This window comes from Danio rerio, chromosome 22 (genome assembly GCF_049306965.1).
Source record: "Danio rerio strain Tuebingen ecotype United States chromosome 22, GRCz12tu, whole genome shotgun sequence".
NCBI classification, from domain to species: domain Eukaryota; kingdom Metazoa; phylum Chordata; class Actinopteri; order Cypriniformes; family Danionidae; genus Danio; species Danio rerio.
Window position 1 is genome coordinate 18,910,472 of NC_133197.1, and position 19,993 is coordinate 18,930,464.

Below are 19,993 nucleotides of genomic sequence, written 5' to 3' on the forward strand. Positions count from 1 at the left end.
TGTGCGGCCTGTAACCACGTATCTGTTATATTATTTAGTGCTTGTAATGTATCTCTCAGGTTAAATCTTTAAGGCTATTTCACATATTGCAACCAAAACCATGTTGAAAGTGCAATGTCTGCCTCTTCCCTTATGAATTTAAATGTGTTTTGTGCAGTTTTCTTTTAAATAGTTCAATGTTGCCACTGTGTGGATTAATACTGAATGTGTGCCATCGTTATTACTTGGGATTAGGGTTAAGAGTAGAGTAATATGCTGGTGTTTAACTGCATTGGTTTAATGCACTCCTGCATTGGGCTCACACATATACTTTGTGATACTTCCTGACCATGGTGGCTATTTCTCTCCGTCTCGTGCTGACCACAGTCAATCAATCACAACAGACAGTCTCATCGGACCAATCAATGCAGGTTAGCATCATGCAAAGGAGGGGTTTAGGAACAAATGAATCACTGAACAAATCATATGGGAGTCATTGGGATAATTAGGTAAAAATAAATGCATAAGACAATGAAAGTGTTTTTTTCACTTTACGTGCAAATCAGCTGTTGTTGGAGACCCCCAAAACCAAAATATGACATTTATAATGCAAAACAGGGGCTCTTTAAACTGTGACTGCTCTCTTGGCTTTGGTGAAATATGGTATTTGTATTCAAAAGCTTGTGTACAAATTTGATGGCTTTTAAGTGACTTTGTGCCTGAACTGTTCATGATGGCTACACACTGTCTTTAAGAGGTAGTGTATTTACCAATCGGTGTGACTTTTGAAATGGCATTAACGTGTTGAGTAATTGACTAACAACACTACTTCTTTCAGCTCATGTGGGCACAGAAGCAAAACCTCACCTCAAACCTTACATGTTTTTTCTTCAGATGTATTGGCAACATATATGCTGGTTTCCTCGTTATTGAAGAGGGGTGGGTTTCCCAATAATGATGTGTCTTGGCACTTAAGAAGGTTTTGTACATGCAAGGTTTTGAACGTTCTTTGCAATTCCACATTTTTCTCAAAAAGGCAGACAACATAATCATGCAAAAACAGTTTCTACTGGCTACTTAGAATTTGTGGCCTATTTCCAAATTGCTGAAATATAAGTATACCTATATGAAGTCGTATATCTTGAATGTTTAAGACAATAATCATCATCTAACGTCTATTATCAATCACTATGAAGCATCTACATACAGACTGGGGCATAAAACGAATGTAAAAAAATGTAAAGTTTAAGAACAGATGGTTATCAATAAGAAATGCATGGATTATCCATATTGTTTTCCAGTTTTTCCAGTTAGTTCTTTCCATAGTTTGTTTTGTGCATGCCATGTACTGAGATCTAGCCTTTACTTGTAGCATAAGCTTAAACTTGTACCATAAACTGACCTCTTTCTCGGTTTACAGTTGTTCAGAATTATTAGCCCACCTTTGATTTTTTTTTTTTTTTTTATATTTTCCAAATAATGTTTAACAGAGCAAGGACATTTTTTACAGTTTGTCTGATAATATTTTTTCTTCTGGAGAAAGTCTAATTTGCTTTATTTCGGCTAGAATAAAAAACGTTTTTAATTTTTTGATAAAACATTTTAAGGTCAAAATTATTAGCCCCTTTAAGCAATATGTTTTCAATAGTCTACAGAACAAACCATCGTTATACAATAACTTGCCTAATTACCCTAACCTGCCTAGTTAAACTAATTAACCTAGTTAAGCCTTTAATTATCAATTTAAGCTGAATACTAATTACTGAATACTAATTAATTAATTAATTAATTAATAAATTAATAAATTAAATTAACTTAATTAATTAATACTGGAAAAATATCTAGTAAAATAATATTTACTGTCATCATGGCAAAGATGAAATAAATCAGTTATTAGAGATGAGTTATTAAAACTATAGTGTTTAGAAATGTGTTGAAGAAACTTTCTCTCTGTTAAACAGAATTTATAGAATAAAATAAACAGGGCGGCTAATAATTTTGAGTGAAAAGTGTAAGTGAAAAGTAGTATTGTGAATGAGGCTGGATCATTCATTCAAAACCCTGTAAAACAAGTACCACATTTAGTGGCCTTTAATTGAGTTTGTGCCTGAAGAGTTCATGATGGCTGGAAACAAAAAGAGGTGTATTTTGTGAGAATTTCATTGAATTTCAGCCAATCAAATGGGTTTCCTCCACCCTTAAAAAAACAAAAGCTGTTGCTCAGGGTACAAAATTATTTAATTGTTGGTAAGAATATTGAAAATAAATGTTCTCAGTAATTGACTAACAACACTATTGCTTTCAGCTCATGTGGGTATAGAGGACGGCACTGAAGCAAAACCTCACTCCAGACCTTATATGGTTTCTCTTCAGATAAACAGCAAGCATATCTATGGTGGATTCCTCATTACTGAACAGTTTGTCTTGACTGATGCACATTGCTGGGCAAAGTAAGAGTTTTGTTTAGCGTGAATTGAGATGTTGAGCTAAACTCCTCTTTGATTGACACATCAGCTGCAGTAGAATCATACAGTGCATCATATGACAGTGATATACAATGTTTTTTTTTTTTTAACAGAGGTTTTGTCCTTACGGTTGTGGTTGGCGCCCATCATTTGAGTGAAAATGAAATTTACGACTCATTTGAAGTAGAATCCTACATCCCGCATCCAGACTATAATTCTAATACATTTGAGAATGACATCTTGCTTTTGAAGGTATCAACCTGTAATACTTTTATTGGTAACTCTTTATAATAACTACACATTATGAATCATTTATTAAGCATTAGCAAATAGTGAATTCATTATTTGTTAAGCATCAACTCTACATTAATAAACGTTAGCAGTTTATAACTGCAGCTACAAATGCTCTATTCTTGACTTATAAGCACCATATATTGTGCTTTATAATTGTACTTTCATACTTAGTTAATTATTTTTTTCATTACTAAATTAAGTATCGCATTATTTACAAACCAGTTGTGTTTAAGAGTAGTTGAGGGTTTTTAGGATCATTCAGAATGAGTTAGTAAATGATTAATAAACAATTGAAATCAATATTTATCTATCCTATTATTCTGGCATATACTAATAGTTATCTAATATGTTAATAAATGTTTTATTAACTCAACTTCATGCAGTTTTGTGACCTAATCTAAAGTGAGGACTATTTATGCGTTATAAATCCCTCATAAATGACAGATAAAGGCTCAGAATCAAATGAACAATTATCTTTGCAATCTTTCTAAAAAGTAAAATTACTGTAAAGTTTAAACACTGCTGAATAACAGGAGTGTCAAAATACGACATGCAACTGGATAAAACAACAACAATATAATACGATTTAATGTTTAAACACTTGAGTGATTATATTTTAGTTAAGGTTGAAAAGATTTATTTTTCATTTGAAGTACAGTTTTATTTGTGTGTCTTTAAATTAATAGGAATGAATAATGTAATTTGTTGTGCTTAGAATTTAACTGAGCCTTTATTTGTCATTTACAAGGGATTTCTAAAGCATAAATAGTCCTCACTTTAGATTAGGTCACAAAACTGCATAAAGTTGAGTTAATAAAGCATTTATTAACATATAGTAGCCATTATATATGCCTGAATAATAAGACATAAAAATGTTGATTTCAATTGTTTATTAATCATTTACTAACTCATTCTGAATGATCCTAAAACCCCCCAACAATTCTTAAATACAACCGGTTTGTAAATAATGCGATACTTAATTTAATAATGAAAAAAATCATTAACTAAGTATGAAAGTGCAATTATAAAGCACAATATATGTTGCTTATAAGTCAAGAATAGAGCATTTGTAGCTGCAGTTATAAACTGCTTACTAACATTTATTAATGTAGAGTTAATGCTTAACAGATAATGGATTTACTATTTGCTAATGCTTAATAAATGATTTATTTTGTGCAGTTATTATAAATTGTTACCCTTTTATTTTTTGGCATTCGGTGGTTCTGTTTTGAAACAAACAAAAATAGCAAAAACAGTCGCTAATAGTTTACAATATTGGTGCACTAATATCCATTAAAATACTTAACTAATGCACAGATAATCATGGGATAATGTATATTTAAAACTTTATCACTGCATTAACAACAAATGAGCATTCTATATGGTTCATACTTTAAATAATCTTTAAACTGTAATAGTTAAATGTGTCATAATGTATTAACTCCCTAATAGCATATAGTATTAACTAATAGTGTAAAAGTGGTGAAAACCGGTCATAACCATGTTTTTCAAATAACAGTTGTTTACTTGAATGATTTGCAAAAGTATCATGATGTTATGATTTTAATTGTTGAGCCACAGACAGGACACCAACTGACTACTTTCAGTATATAACAAAGTAGTTAACAGTTCTGTGCCTAAACAAGCAGTCTTCACATCATAATGGGTAGTGTTGGGGTACTCGAACTTGGACTCGGTTTTCATTGGACTCGGACTTGTCACGGACTTGGGGAAACTTTTACTCGGACTTGACTCGGACTTGGACATTTTGGACTCAGAAAATATCACGAGTCCAGTCGAGTCCACATCATTTACAACACAAATAAAGATATTAAAAATGAATAAATAACAGCATGAAACTATAACAAGAATTTAGCGATCTCTCTGGCTGCATGTCAGCTTTTATTTACGCCACCGCACCATACCAGCAGGCAGCAGCAGCACGTCATCACCCTAAACGTGTAACCAGAAATAGCAAAAATCACACAATGCGTGGCTAGGTTTAGGACAATAATGTCTTCAAAATCAGCAATTATTTGTCTTCTACCGAAATGTTAAAAGAAAACAAAGAAAGGTAAGAGCTTATTTACTTGAATTGTACATTCATATCGTAGGGATGATGTAACATCTTGGCGATATTGTTTTGTTGTTTATATTGGTGTCAATATATCCGCAAATAACTGTGAGATTCAAAGTTTCACGCTTTGGCTCTGAGCCAGAGAAATATTCGTTCAGCGCTTGATTTAGGCCAGGGCTTCTCAAATACGGACTCCGTAATATTCAAAGTTTTCCTGTGTGACTCTTATATTGACATCCCCGCAATCATCCCGATTCATTTTCCAATACTTCCCCCTTATGCTTAATCTTTCTATGAAAAGTGAAAGTACCGTCAACACAGCGATCTGAAATGCGATAGAACTGCAAGAACTGTTCAAGAGAATTGTGCTTTCGCTTTATTTTGGCTTGAAAGCACGTTAAAATGAATATAAAAATGTCTGCATTCACTTCCATTAAAGATGTGCGTCGATCACCACATTTCTGAATCAGTGTAGCCTATACATGCTGACTGACGGACGCGTTCTGTATAATAAACTCATCCCAGATCCCAGATCAGCTTCTGCTTTTGAGGGTAGGGTTAGGAGAGTATAAAGATTGTGTAAAATTACAGTAATTAAATGATGGAATAGCAAAAACGTTGTAATAATGTTGCTTGGAGTTGCATATTAAGTCAATATAAGCACAAATGAATTTAATGTAGAGTTATATTAAAATCCAGACAACATTCAGAATGGATAATCAGTGGACTAAGTCCACAAATTCAAGCAATAATTTAATCTTTTTAAAGATAAAATGAGGTTTGAATTTGAATTTGTGTAAAAATTAATATTCAGGTAATATTTTGATGAGAGACATTAGAGAGATTAGGGGTGCCTGTGTCCACAATGTGAGTCTTCTGTGTGAGAATAAACATTACTGATTGTGAGCAGCAGTATATATCTGCCATGTTGAATATGCAAAAGAGAATCTGATAATGACACATTTCTGATTCTATTTATATGTAGTCAATGACCGAGTGCAAGAATATGTGTATTGCACAATTAATCATCTCAAATGTTTCGTTTTAAAATGATTCAGAATTATGCATAGTTGTATGCTGATGTCATCATCACTGTCTTTTGAACAGAGGACCAGGACTGTCTATGACCTATATCCTCAAAAGCCCCCCACCCTCCATTTTTATATATATATATATATATATATATATATATATATATATATATATATATATATATATATATATATATATATATATTATTATACAATTAATATTCTAAATAAATAACAGAAATTTGTCCTAAATGTAACTGGAACACAAAGACACAACAGGAGTGATGTATTAAGATAATTTGAGAAGTCTTTTGCAAGAATATTAATTTAATTCGACAATTCCATAAGATACAAAAACATATGTTTTATAGAATTATCTGTGGGCTGCAAGGTAGCGCAGTGAGTAGCACTGTCGGCTTACAGCAAGAAGGTTGCTGGTTCGAGCTACGGCTGGGTCAGTTGATGTTTCTGTGTGGAGTTTGCATGTTCTATTCGTGTTGGTGTGGGTTTTCTCCGGGAACTCCGGTTTTCCCCACAATCCAAAAACTATAGGTGAATTGATGAATTAAATTGGCCATAGCATATAAAGGGAAGGGCATCCGCTGTGTAAAACATGCTGTATAAGTTGGCGGTTCATTCCTCTGTGGCGACCCCTGATTAATAAAGGGACTAAGTCGAAAAGAAAAAAAATAAATGAATGAATGAGAATTATATGTTGTCTTTTTAGACCTGAATTGTGAACTGTTTTAGGCCTAATACCTGCCTGACTCTTCATCCTTCTTTTCTGCTTCATAGCATGTTTAGTTAAAATAAGATCATCATCATATTGTTTTAATTTTTGTTTTGTCCAGTTGCAAAACTTACACAGGTTTCACAATGCATAATCGCTGCATATTTTTTCGAAGTGTCCCAGAGTTGCAAAAACTTCTAAGTGTTTGGAATGTACACTTGCTTTATTAAAATGAAAGGATGTCCAAGACAAAGCTAATAAGTGTCTTATGAGTATATGTACACTAGCAGTGGAATTTACTGAAATTCACCTGAAATCTTGCCTAGGGCTCCAAATTGGTTAGGGCCGGGCCTAATCATGATCATGCTGGATAATCGCGAGCGCACGCCTGTTTTAACACACTGCAGCAAAGCAATAATTTAAATGGAAGAAGATGTCAGCCTCACTGAAAAGAATTGATGAAGAGAATAGACAGTTCAAAGTTGAATGAACAGATAAGTATGTGTTTATTTTGCCCTAAGCCAGCTCAAATCAGTAACCTTCTTGCTGTAAGGCCATTTTGCTACCCACTGCGCCACCGTGCTGCATCTTATGGATGTTTATTAAAAACAAGTTATGTAATATCAATTGTTTAATTTCTTTGCTTTGACCTTAATAAAAAAATTCAGATTTAGACCTTTTAATGTAGACATTGAGAACCCTTGTTTCAGGCTATCATTAACAGGTAGACCCAGATCAAGAGCCTAGAAATCTGCACTGGACTATTTTTTTCAGTCTGATTCCCACTGGGTTTTATTTTGCACCCAATCGCCCCGCTATTTATTCACTCTTTCTTTATTTAAAACAAAATTCTTCTGACTGTTAATTCCCTGTTAAGACAGCGGTGAAGCCGAATGGTCTCCCTTTGCTGAACCTTTTATGTTCTGTGCTGATCTGGGTCAGTTGGCATGAGTATGGTTTCATTTTCCACACTGGGGCTGATAACAGTTCTCTGTTATTTGATGTTTAATGTTAATAAAAATGCATTGTTGCCTTGGTAATGCAAGTGTAATTTAAACAAGAAATGTGAAAAAGTGGCATTAGAATAATGTCAAACGTGTGAGTCTTGTAAAATAATAAAAATTCAACATATATCCTCCTATTTTTATTTTAATTTGAAGCAAGCTAACAAAAAATACAAGTCATTTTGTAAAAATGTACAAAAAGTTTAAATTCTTCATTTAACAGTTTAATTGTTAATAGAAAAATATATTTGATTTATTATTATTGTTATTTTACATACGTGGTACCATGGCTCAATGCTTAGCACTGTTGCCGCACAGCAAGAAGGTCACTGGTTCGAGTCTCGACTGGGCCAGGAGTGTTTCTGTGTGGAGTTTGCATGTTCTCCGTGTGTTGGTGTGGGTTTCCTCCGGGTGCTTCGGTTTCCCTCACAGTCCAAACACATGCGCTATAGGGGAATTTAATTTACTAAAATGGCCGGGGTGTGTGAGTGTGAATGAGAGTGAATGGGTTGTGGCTGGAAGGGCATCCGCTGCGTAAAAAATATGCTGGACTAGTTGGCAGTTCGCTGTGGCAACCCCTGATAAATAAGGGATTAAGCCAAAAGAAAAAATAATAAATGAGTTTTAAGACTGTCTGGACTCGGCCGGACTCGACTCGGACTCGCATGTTAAGGACTCGGACTTAAGTCCGACTCGACCCCTTTTGGACTCGGACTCGGACTTGTACTCGACTGGTTAAGGACTTGGTCTCGACTTGGACTAGACAAAGGTGGACTCGACCCCAACTCTAATAATGGGTAACAATTCATTCTGTTAAGAAACCATTACCTAAGACTACTACCTCAATAAACTGCTAATTAGCTGCTTATTAATAGTTAGTAACTTAGATGTTGGGTTTATTTAGTTTTTTTTTTTGTTTTTTTGGTAGGATTAGGGATGTAGAATAAATCATACTTCATAAGTACTAATAAACAGTTAACATCTTTTACAGGCAGGTAATACGGATGTGGTTAAAAGTGTGAACTGTGACAGACTAAAGTGTTACCACACAATGATTCCTTTCCAAATCTTCAGCTAATAATTAACTAAAGCAGACAACTGGAAGTGTAAGTACATGATTTTGACTATGGTGGTATTATATAATATATGAATATATATCATCAGCTATAATAATAAATTTAAATAAGTACATTATAACTAATTTAAATTATAATTTATTGATTATATGGATCATACTGGATATTCATTTTTTGCTCATTAATTAATCATTAATAACTGGTTGAGCTCTCAAAGAGTTATACATGAACCTATGATTATACAGTATTATATACCGATACCGTAGCTAAGCATTATTTTGTATATTAGTATATATTATTGCGTTTATAAATCACAATTGTGTTTTGCATTACAGTTAAATAAAAAAGTCAGACTGAGCAACATTGTTGGACTGATATCATTACCAAAGGATGGAGAAGATGTTGAAGCAAATACTCTCTGTAGTGTTGCTGGTTGGGGGGATCTGTGGGGAAAAGGCCCAGAGACTGATCGTCTAAGAGAGGCAGAGACAGTTATAGTGAATAATGCAGAGTGTGAACGCAGATGGGGATCTGATTATGTGGTCTCAAAGATGATCTGTGTTTATGGTCATGGTGGATCCTGCAAAGTATGTATGATATTGTAGATGATTCAGAATTTGTTAATGTTTAAACTAATTTCACTAGTGACGTGTTGATCTGTGTTTTTAACAGGGGGATTCAGGAGGTCCTTTGGTTTGTGGAGACACCGTTATTGGTATCACTTCTTTCGGTGACCAGTATCTCTGTAATTCACGTTTGTTTCCTAATGTGTATACTAGGATTTCAGCATATCTTCCTTGGATCCAGAAATATTTAGTTATTTCATAAAAAAAGGAAAAAATATTTTTCTCGAATTGCTCTATAAATCTTTCAATAAAAAATATCAAATGCCAAGCATCAATTAGTTGTATTGTCTTCATTGTCACAGCCATTCAATATGAAATAAATATAATTAAAACATTATGAGGTTTTAAATCTATTGGTCAAACATTTTTTCAGACTAGCGAAAAATAAGTGGCATAAAATATTTTACAATAGTGCGCTTCAATTCAATGGTTGTTTTATATTTTTCATTGTGTTTTTTAAGAGCTTACTGCATGCATTTTGAAATTTAAAAGGTTTTATTTGAGCAAATGACTTTAGCCTCATTGTCATGGTGCAGTTTGCAAATAAGATCAGCATCTGGCTAATAAATCTCTAAAAAATCTATTTAAAATCAGTATTTTGATTGGTGACAACTTATCATCCAAATCCACCCTCATTTTGCTGGTGGTTTTCTTGTGTTTTTAGCCTCTGGTAATTAAATATATATATATATATATATATATATATATATATATATATATATATATATATATATATATATATATATATATATATATATATATTAAGGGTGGAGCCGAATACGGTATTCGGAAAGGCACGAATAGCGTGTTTTTACGAATACTTATTTCGAACAAATACTTGAAAAATTATTTGTATTCAGGAGCAAGAAAAGCATATCAAAAAGCAGCGTTTCCTCCTGAGACCACAGTGCGTGAGTGAGAGAGAGAGAGAGAGAGAGAGAGAGAGAGAGAGAGACGGAGGGCGGGGCGGAGGTAAAAGGTCTCTGGCACACGCTTCTCCACAGCAGCAGACAGAGAAGGCTCGGCTGAGCGAAAAAAAATACTTCTCTGCATCACTATTTTGTACCTTAATTGGGTTCCAGATGCAGTTTTTTAAACTTGTAGCGGAGTTTGTTCGGGATTTTCCATTACGCTGCATTTCTGAAGTTTGCAATCGGGTGCTCTCTGTTTACGTAACGTTAGCTCTGTTAGCGCGGTAATTTAGACAATAGACTGTTGACAGAGTAACGTTAACGTTCGTTTATAAAGGTTAAAACGATGCTTTTGCAGTTGTGTCGAATAGTATGCACTTATGGGAGTTATATGGTACGTCTAAATAACTGTCTTTTGCAGACAGCAAGATATATGCTATAGGCTAGTTAACCTTAGCATAGCTTCCCGTCACTTTTTATTAACTTGAAACTCCTCAAATACATTTGGGCACCATGAAAAAGAGTGAGAGTGCTGCTGAGCCATTTCTTAGTCCTCCACCAGTAAAAAAAAATAAAACTTCATGTTCTTTGTGGAAGCATTTTACAGTCAGTGGTGCTGCAGATAAAACAAAGTGATACTATATAATGTGTGCAAAAGTGAAATCAGCAGAGGCAGAGATATTAAACATCTGTCAACATCTTCTATGCATAATCATTCATTTTCTTTTCGGCTTAGTCCCTTTATCAATCTGGGGTTGCCACGGTGGAATGAACCACCAATTTATCCAGCATATGTTTTACGCAGTGGCTGCCCTTCCAGCTGATACCCAGCACTAGGAAACATCCATACACTCTCTTTCGCACACATATAATAGGGACAATTTAGCTTACCCAATTCACCTATATTGCATGTGTTTGGACTGTGGGGGAAACCGGAGCACCCGGAGGAAACCCACGCCAACATGGGTAGAACCCAGTCGAGGCTCGAACCAGCAACCTTCTTGCTGTGAGGCGACAGTACTACTCACTGTGCCACCGCGCAACCTTCTATGTAATGTATTATCACATGCACTAAAAGCATCCTCTCCTGATACTGTCTGTAAACCCCACACAAGCATCAATCCCCTCAATCAGCACAGCTATGTTCTGCTAAATCCTCCACAAGCACCAAACCATCAACACAGCCACATTCTGCCAGATGACAATAGCAGGGCTGTATCTTTTAGTATTATATAGAATACTTTTGTTCTGCCAGATCTCCCAGGCAGGGTTTTATTTAGATTTATTTAGTTAATTTTAGTTTTTGGAATTCTGTGCATTGGAAAAAAGTTCTTTTAGAAGAAGAACAGTTTTTTTAAATATTATTTGTTTTTATTCTGTCTATTCAGTGTCCTTCAACAAGAACGGTGGTGGTGGGGTTCATAATATTCACAATGGTATTTTATTAGTTGTTGGTTTAACCATAGATGAGATAATGGCTTCTATGTTATTTTCTTTTTAATGACATTTCTTGTCACATGTTCAAAAACAACAACCAATATTGCATGTCTATAATTTATATAATGGGTATAATTAAACAATACTTTCACTATAACGTAAATTAGAAGTGTAATAGAAAACATATATATTTTTGCGCCATTTTGAATTTTACTCGAATACAAATACAAATACAAATACTTTTCCCCCTCAACAAATACAAATACAAATACAAATACCGGCTGCTCCGCACATCCCTAATATATATATATATATATATATATATATATATATATATATATATATATATATATATATATATATATATATATATATAATTAATGTATGAGACATTGAAGCAACCTTAAAAATAGGGGTGAATTACGCTAAACTCCATAGATTTCAAACTTTTCATTAAGAAAAACAAAACGTACACTGTTACATACCTCAGGTCACTAGCCACTCAATGGACTTTTTAGAAATTTGTTAATAGCATTAAGGATGAGGTCATTGTGCTGGGTTAATATGCCAGAGTAATTGGCTATTTATTCCGCTGTGACGACCCCTCATGAATGAGGTACTAAGCCAAAGTAAAGTGAGTAAGTAGATCAAACAAACTTGGCAGATATGCTAGATAAATATAAACCAAAAAGAGCTTTCAGATTACAAGGTTAAAGCCAGTTAATAACAAATATCATTCCTTTAAAGAGCCCCTATTATACATTCCAATTGTCATATTTTGGTTTTGAGGGTCTCCAACGACAGGCTGATATGCATGCAAGGTGGAAAAACACTTTAATTGTCTTATTGTGCATTTATTTTTTACTAATTATCCCAATGTCTCGCATATGATTTGTTCAGCGAATCATGTGTTCCCAAACCCCTCCTTAGCATTATGCTAATCTGCGCTGATTAATCCACTGAGCCAGTCTATTGTGATTTTACGACTTCGTTCAGTGTGAGACAGAGAGAATCGCCCACCATGGCTTATCAACAAGTAGTCAGAGTGCAGAGTATATGTGTGAGTCCAATGGATGAGTGCACTTAAGCAATACAGTTGAACAGCAGCAAATTGCTCTTTTCAAAACATGGCAAAAAAGCTCAGCTATTTTGAAACTTGACTGCTGCATGTGTGTAGGAACAGCTGATGGTGGCCATAACAATGACAAAGGGCAGAGGATTGCGAGCTCACAAACACATTTAAATCCATAAAGAAAGTGGCATGCTCTGCGTTTTCAACATGGCTTTAGACGCGATATGTGAATATAAAGAGTTAACCAGATACAGTCCAAGCCGCATGAAGCAATTACAAGTGACAAAACACAATTAAATACATGTTTTGCAAGCAACCAATTTAACCACACTTACACTGGTGAAATGAAGGAAGAAACTGATCCATGAACTGTTTATTAAAGTTTCTGTTAAGCTCTGACAAAGTCCCATACATCAATAGCCTTTTCTGATCCTTACTTTAACAAACAGCCGGCAAATACCCCATTGCAGGGTAGACTATTGCATTAACCACCAAAACGTTCACACATTAGCCTAATGTTCAAACACCTTCAGTCTTAATCAATCCCACACACACCCGCTCTCTGCTAGTGTTTGAAGGGAAAGGAGTGTTCAAGTTTGACCGGATCCGGCACTTCATATTTGGTATTGTCAAGTTCCTTTAAGGCAAGTCATTTCACTCAGCAGCCATCTTTAAAATGCTTCTCAGGCAGTATACTCGGGCATTCTGTCTAAATTAGGGAAATCAAATTCTTCAAAACTACTTGCCAAGCTTACATTTCCAAGATTACATTTCATATTACAAATAACAACAATTGTCTATTTAGTTTCACTTTTGAATGTTTGTATTACACATACTGCAGAATCTGCAGAAAATCACATTTGGTCCAATCCCCTCCTCTGGAGAATTGTCATTCGATAGTAATCGCTGAATGGGTACTGTACTAGAAAGAGGGCTTTAAGCACCATATAGCGATCGCTAATTGGCTCCTGTACTAAGGCATGCCTTAATTCGCCATATTGACAGTTACACTTTTCCCCAGTCAAAAGGACACGTCTTGTGTATTCTAGAGTCTTTGGCATTGTTTCGTGTCAATGTCGATGCGAACAGGAAAAAAAATCTGAAAGAACAACGAATCATTTGATTGACTCTGAGTCAAATCTTTTATTTAAAAAAATTGTAATGTAAGCAAAATGTACAAAATGGCATAGGCTATTGTTAAGCAATAATTTTATATAAATAGCCAAGTTTTACAAAATAAAAGCAAATTAAATTGTTTATTTGGCTCATTACTAGTAGCTGAATGGTTGCCAAGTAACAGCCACATGTATATGTTTGTAGAGTCATTTTGCTTGTACACTGTTAGACCTTACCAGGCTTTTTTACAGTAGAACACTGGCAACACTGTTGCCAGCTACTCACTGTAAAAGTTTGGTTACAGTAAGTAACTGGCAACAGTGTTGCCAGTTAATTACTGAAACTGAACCATTACAGTGAGTGGCTGGCAACAGTGTTGCCAGTTGTTTACTGTAACCGTACCATTGCAGTGAGTAGCTGGCAACAGTGTTGCCAGTTAATTACTGTAATAGAGCAGTAGTGGTAACTAACTGGAAACTGTGTACAGTTAATTACTGTACTGTAGTGTTACAACTCACAGCATTATACTGCATACACAATAGTATGTCAAGGTGTTACTAAAATTAATTAGTATTCTTACCTGTTATTAATTCTTTAAATTAATTAAGTTGTAAATTCTGACAAATTTATTTTATTGTTTTGGCAGCAAACAAATATAAAACAGAAAATGTATAACAAAATTAAGAAATCAGCAGACAAATATCATCTTACATATTACTGAGAGCCACAGGTCTGCACAGCAAGGCTGCAGTCAAATTAACGTTTAAGCATGCAAAATTCTGTCACATGGCTCTGCGAAAAGGAGTGGGATTAAACAAAATATTTAGAGATTGAAAAAGCAAGCAACTGGTCCATAATTTTTGTTTAGAGAGGTCATGGTTTGATCTTTGATTTGTCTCAAGCAATCACATGATGTGATTTCGCAGTTCAGAGTTCTCCAAACTTGAACTTTCCAATGCTGCAAACTGTAAAATTTGTCGCATGAGCATGCATTCCAGGTCTGCAGCATTCACATGCATATGAATGGAAGTCTATAGGGAGAAAAGTTCAGTGTGACCGGGACTTTAAGCTGTAACTCTAATTAAACACACCTGATAAAACTAATTAAGGCTCGTTAGAAATCTACAGGTAATGTTGAAGCAGGGTGGGAACTAAACTCTGCTGCCCTGCAGTTCTCCAGTAACTTGGAGTTTGACCCCCATGGTACATAGCAGGGGTGCTTAATCTTGTTCCTGGAGATCTACGTTCCCGCAGATTTCAGTTGCTACCCATATCAAACACACCTGCCTGTAATTATCACGTGGTGTTCAGGTCCTAATTCATTGGTTTAGGTGTGTTTGATATGGATAGCAACTGAAATCTGCAGGAAGGTAGATCTCCAGGAACAGGATTAAGCACCCCTGATATATAGCATACTTTTAAAGCAACTGCTAACATTTATCACAATCACATATCCAATAAACACACACACACAAAGTGCTGCAGTGAAATGTGTTACTCTCTCCTCAATGCTGACCATGCAAAAAAAAAAAACTGAACAGCAAAAAACACAAAATAATTATTTTAAATTTTAAAGTTTTTAATAATTAAAAGCTCTGTCAAATCTCAAAAAGTTTAAAATAATTATAGAAAACAAAAATAAAGTTGGCAACACCGAAAAACCAAAGGATCCAATCTTTTATTGTTATAATTATCTCATGACAACAAACTTTTTTATTGTTTCAAATATAAATTCATAGATGGAAACACTGCTCTGAAAAATACTTAGCAACAAACTCACAACCTGGGACCTGACAGTGGAGCTTTTGTGTGTGGATGGCTATGTGTATCATGTTTTTGTGATTCCCTGCGATGATGTGCAAATGTTACCTTACTGAGATGATGGAATTTAATTTTGGCTTAGTTGCCAGAAAGATACATACAACTGTTAGCATCTGTACATTATGGCAGTATGCAATATCCAATAAATACATATACTTAAACAAAAGTAATGTAAGAAGTTATATGAGGAGAGGCTAACTAGCTAACAATGTAGCTTTCAAGTACACAGTTCAAGATAACAACAATATAACTTAAAACACAGCCTTATTTTTATAAACCCTCAAAAACATTTTAACACATTTTACTTACTCATTTTAGATTCTTATTTAAAGCCTAAAACATATCAGACTCAACATCTGAATTGATGGACAGAGAATACAGCACACTCAGCTGTAAACAAATCAAACACCTGGCTCTAATTAAACACACCTGATCAAACTAAATGTAAAGGTAGTGTGTTGAAGCAGGGCTGGAACTAAATTCTACTAGGCTGTGGCCTTCCAGGAGTTTGACACCTCTGGTACATAGCATATTTTCAAAGCAACTGCCTACATTTATCACAGTTATGCACATATTGTTTAATAAAAACAATAAAAATATACTATAATATAAACTTCATCCATAGAAAAAATAAATAAATAAATAATCTAATTCTCATGTTGTTCCAAATCTGTAGTAATAATAAAAAACACAACAAATATCATGATTTATACATTTATTTAGGAAAGCCTTTAAACTGTTAATGGCACTTTTACTTGCCAGTTTTACAGGCAAATTCATTGAGTCTCTGCAAAAATGTATATGCGTGTTGTTTAAGATATATATTTTTTTTAAATAACACATTTTTACTAGTTATTTAGCAAAATACTAATATTCAGTTGAAAGTGCGATTTAAAATCTTAACTATAGGCCAAACTAGGCAATTAAATTAGATTATTTATAGAAAAAGTAAACAAAGTTATAAAAATTATTGTGACAATTTCTTTGCTCTGTGTGAATATTTTTGCCTTTAAATGCATTTCGTCCATATCTTACACTTACCTTTTAATAAGCTCTGTGGCATTGGTTGACTCCTGATACTCAATGTTAAAAACATTAAAGGAACCAAAGAAAACACAGAGATAAAATAAATATAAAATAGCAACATAAAGCATCAGAGTAGATGGGGCAGTAATGGTTGAACAGTAATTTACCATTTATTATCACAGTAAATATCTGTAATGGTACATAGAGTAAATAACTGTAATTTATTCTTTGCACTACAGAATTTCATACAAATCCTGCTCCTTTTACAGTAAAATACTGTTTCCTTTCATTACAGCTAAACACTGGCTATTTTACAGTTATTTACTGCATAATCTACAGTAAGGGTTAACAGTGTAGAGTGTTACCTTTGTACGACTCAAACACAACTCAGCCAATCAGAATCAAGAACCAGAACTATTCATATACAAGTTTAAATACAAAGCAGATCTTTTTCAAAACTAGATTTCCTGATTAAGCACAATCACACTGCTGCACTGTTCATCTGAAACCTCTTGTTGATTTTAAACCAAATGTACATTTGTATATTTCAGCTGAACTCTTTTTCCTGGCTTAAATGAAATGTAGTGTTGTGAATGAGGCTGGATCTCATTTAAAACCCTGTAAAAACAAGCACAAAATACACATTTGGTATCCTTTAATACAGTTTGAGTTTCAAGAGTTTATGATGGCTGCACACTAAATGAGATGTATTGTGTGTGGATTTCATTGCGGGCCAGTTGGTGTGATATTCGAAATGACTACTTTGCTAACAGCCAATCAAATGGGTCTCCTCCACTCTTAACACTGTTGCTCAAGGTGCAAAATGAAAAATAAAACTATTCGAATGTCTACACCCACCTTTATACAGTGTTTTGTCATAGCGAGCTCACTAATAGTCTTCATCATGACCATCATCATCATCTCTGTGCTCCTGCTGGTTTCTCTGGTGCCACACCTGACCTTCACTGGTCAGACTGACTTACAGGTTTGTTAAGAATATTCAAAATACATGTTCTCAGTAAATGACTAACAACACTATTTCTTTCAGCTCATGTGGGTATAGAGGACGGCACTAAAGAAAAAACTCACTCCAGACCTTACATGGTATCTATTCAATATTATGGGCTGCATATCTGTGGTGGATCTCTCATTACTGAAGAGTTTGTCTTGACCGCTGCACATTGCTAGAAGAAGTAAGATATTTGTTTGGTGTGAAGTATGATGTTAAGCTAAAGTCTATTTTGAATGATGCAACAGCTGCAGTAGAATCATACAGTGTGTCATTTGATAATAATAAATGCTTTTCCAATAGATGTGACATCTTGATTGTTGTGATTGGTGCCCATGATTTGCGTAAAACAAACAAAAAAAAAAAAAACAGTAGCAACTCATTTAAAGTGACATGCTATATCCCGCATTCAGGCTATAATTCTAATACTTTTGAGAATGACATCATGCTTTTGAAGGTATCAACCTGTAATACTGTTACTTGTTCCAGATGTTTTTTTTTTATTCATTCAGTTCACCTATGCGTTTGATGCTTCTATTTCCAAATAAAAACAAACAAACAAACAAACAAACAAACAAACAAACAATCTAAACTGCAGAATAATCCTAAAAATAAGTTCATAATTAATAATTGTGTTTTGCTTTACAGTTAAAAAAAAAAAAAAAAGTCAAGCAACAATGTTGGACTGACATCACTATCAAAATATGGAGAAGATGTTAAAGCAGATACTCTGTAGTGTCAGTGGCTGGGGAACATAGTGGATGACAGTGCCCAGTGCCTAATCGTCTAAGAGAGGCCGAGACAATTCTAGTGAATGATGCAGAGTGTAAACGCAGATAGAAATTTTCTTACAAGGCCTCAAAGATGATCTGTGTTTATGGTCATGGTGGAACCTGCATTGTATGTATAATAAAAAAATTCAGACTACATGTTAATGTTTGAAATAATTTCACTTGTGACGTGTTGATCTGTGTGTTTTAACAAGGGGATTCAGGAAGTCCTTTGGTTTGTAAAAACACTGCTGTCGGGAGTCACATCTTACGGTGACCCTTATCTCTGTAATTCACGTCTGCTTCCTGAAGTGTATACAAGGATTTCAGCATATTTACCGTGGATCCACAAAATAACCGTTTGGTGACTTCATGATATATAAAAAAGGAGAAAGGTTTTGCATGAATTCATGTATAAATCTTCCAATAAATGTCAAGCATTAATCAGTTGTATCGTTTTCATTGTCAAAATTATTTAGAACTACAATATTACATAATTATAATTACACAACAATAGAGGGTCTTTAAACCTGGTCAAATATTTTTCCTTTTTCTTTTGAAAAATAATTAATGAAATAAAAAAACTGCAAAAGAATTACATTTGAATTTAAGGAAACTGACAAAGGAGTTTCTAACTGAACAGTTTTATTACTCTTCATTTAAACATAAAAAGATAGATCACTTTAAAAATTAAAATGATGGATAATGGGATGCAAAATAGAAATGTATATACACAGAATGTAGTGGGGGTATTCTCTCTTTCACTGCTCTCTAAGTTTACCCAATGATGACAACAGCTGTAGAGAAATATGCAAATGTTTCCACACTGTATGTTTATGAAACACGGTTTCAAAATATCCATTATTCCAAGTAAAATGTACAAATGCATTTGTGATTTGCTATAAATGATTAATTTTGGTTTCTTAAGCTTTCTCTAAGTACATTTTTGAGTTAATACTGTCAGTAAATGCATATTGTATTGTGTAAAAGTCCATCTATTAGCCCAATGATGAAACTAACAGCACTGTCGAAGGTTAAATGCATCTAAGCCTTTTCTAGTGCTTCCTAATAATAATTTAGTTATTTATTAGAAATTATTTATGTTTATTTTTCAGTTCCGAATTTGATCTGACTCCAATTTTAAGTGAGGGTCAAATTAAGACTGTTTTTCGAATTGTAAGAATGGATCACATTGATCATTTATGACTCAATTTGGAGTTTTGTCTGATCCCATGCTCTTCAGTTATACGTTCATTAGGGACCCAGTGCGGCACAGAGTTATCATGCCCTAGGATTTGCGTACATTTTCATTTCATACAACTTGCTAAATTAATTGAACAGTCTCTGCACTGAAGTGCTGACTGCTCCATACAGTGTCGTGCGGTTTGTTTGGATATCATGTACAGAGATCAAGGTAGTACAAGCCTCCAAATAATCTACTGAATGTAAAAGATTTCAGGAGATATCAGAATGAATAAAACTTACAGTTGAAGTCAGAACTACTAGTCCCCCTTTGAATTACTTTTCTTTTTTGAATATTTTCTAAACA

At 34.2% G+C, this 19,993-nt stretch overlaps 1 non-coding gene across 1 annotated transcript; it reads left to right on the forward strand.

Annotated features, from left to right (window-relative positions):
- The first annotated feature begins 4,721 nt into the window (after positions 1–4,721).
- On the forward strand, positions 4,722–9,957 carry si:dkey-21e2.8. Its single transcript, XR_012397559.1, has 4 exons — positions 4,722–4,812; positions 8,572–8,686; positions 8,992–9,243; positions 9,329–9,957. It is a non-coding gene; the product is annotated as a si:dkey-21e2.8 (transcript).
- Positions 9,958–19,993: the final 10,036 nt, after the last annotated feature.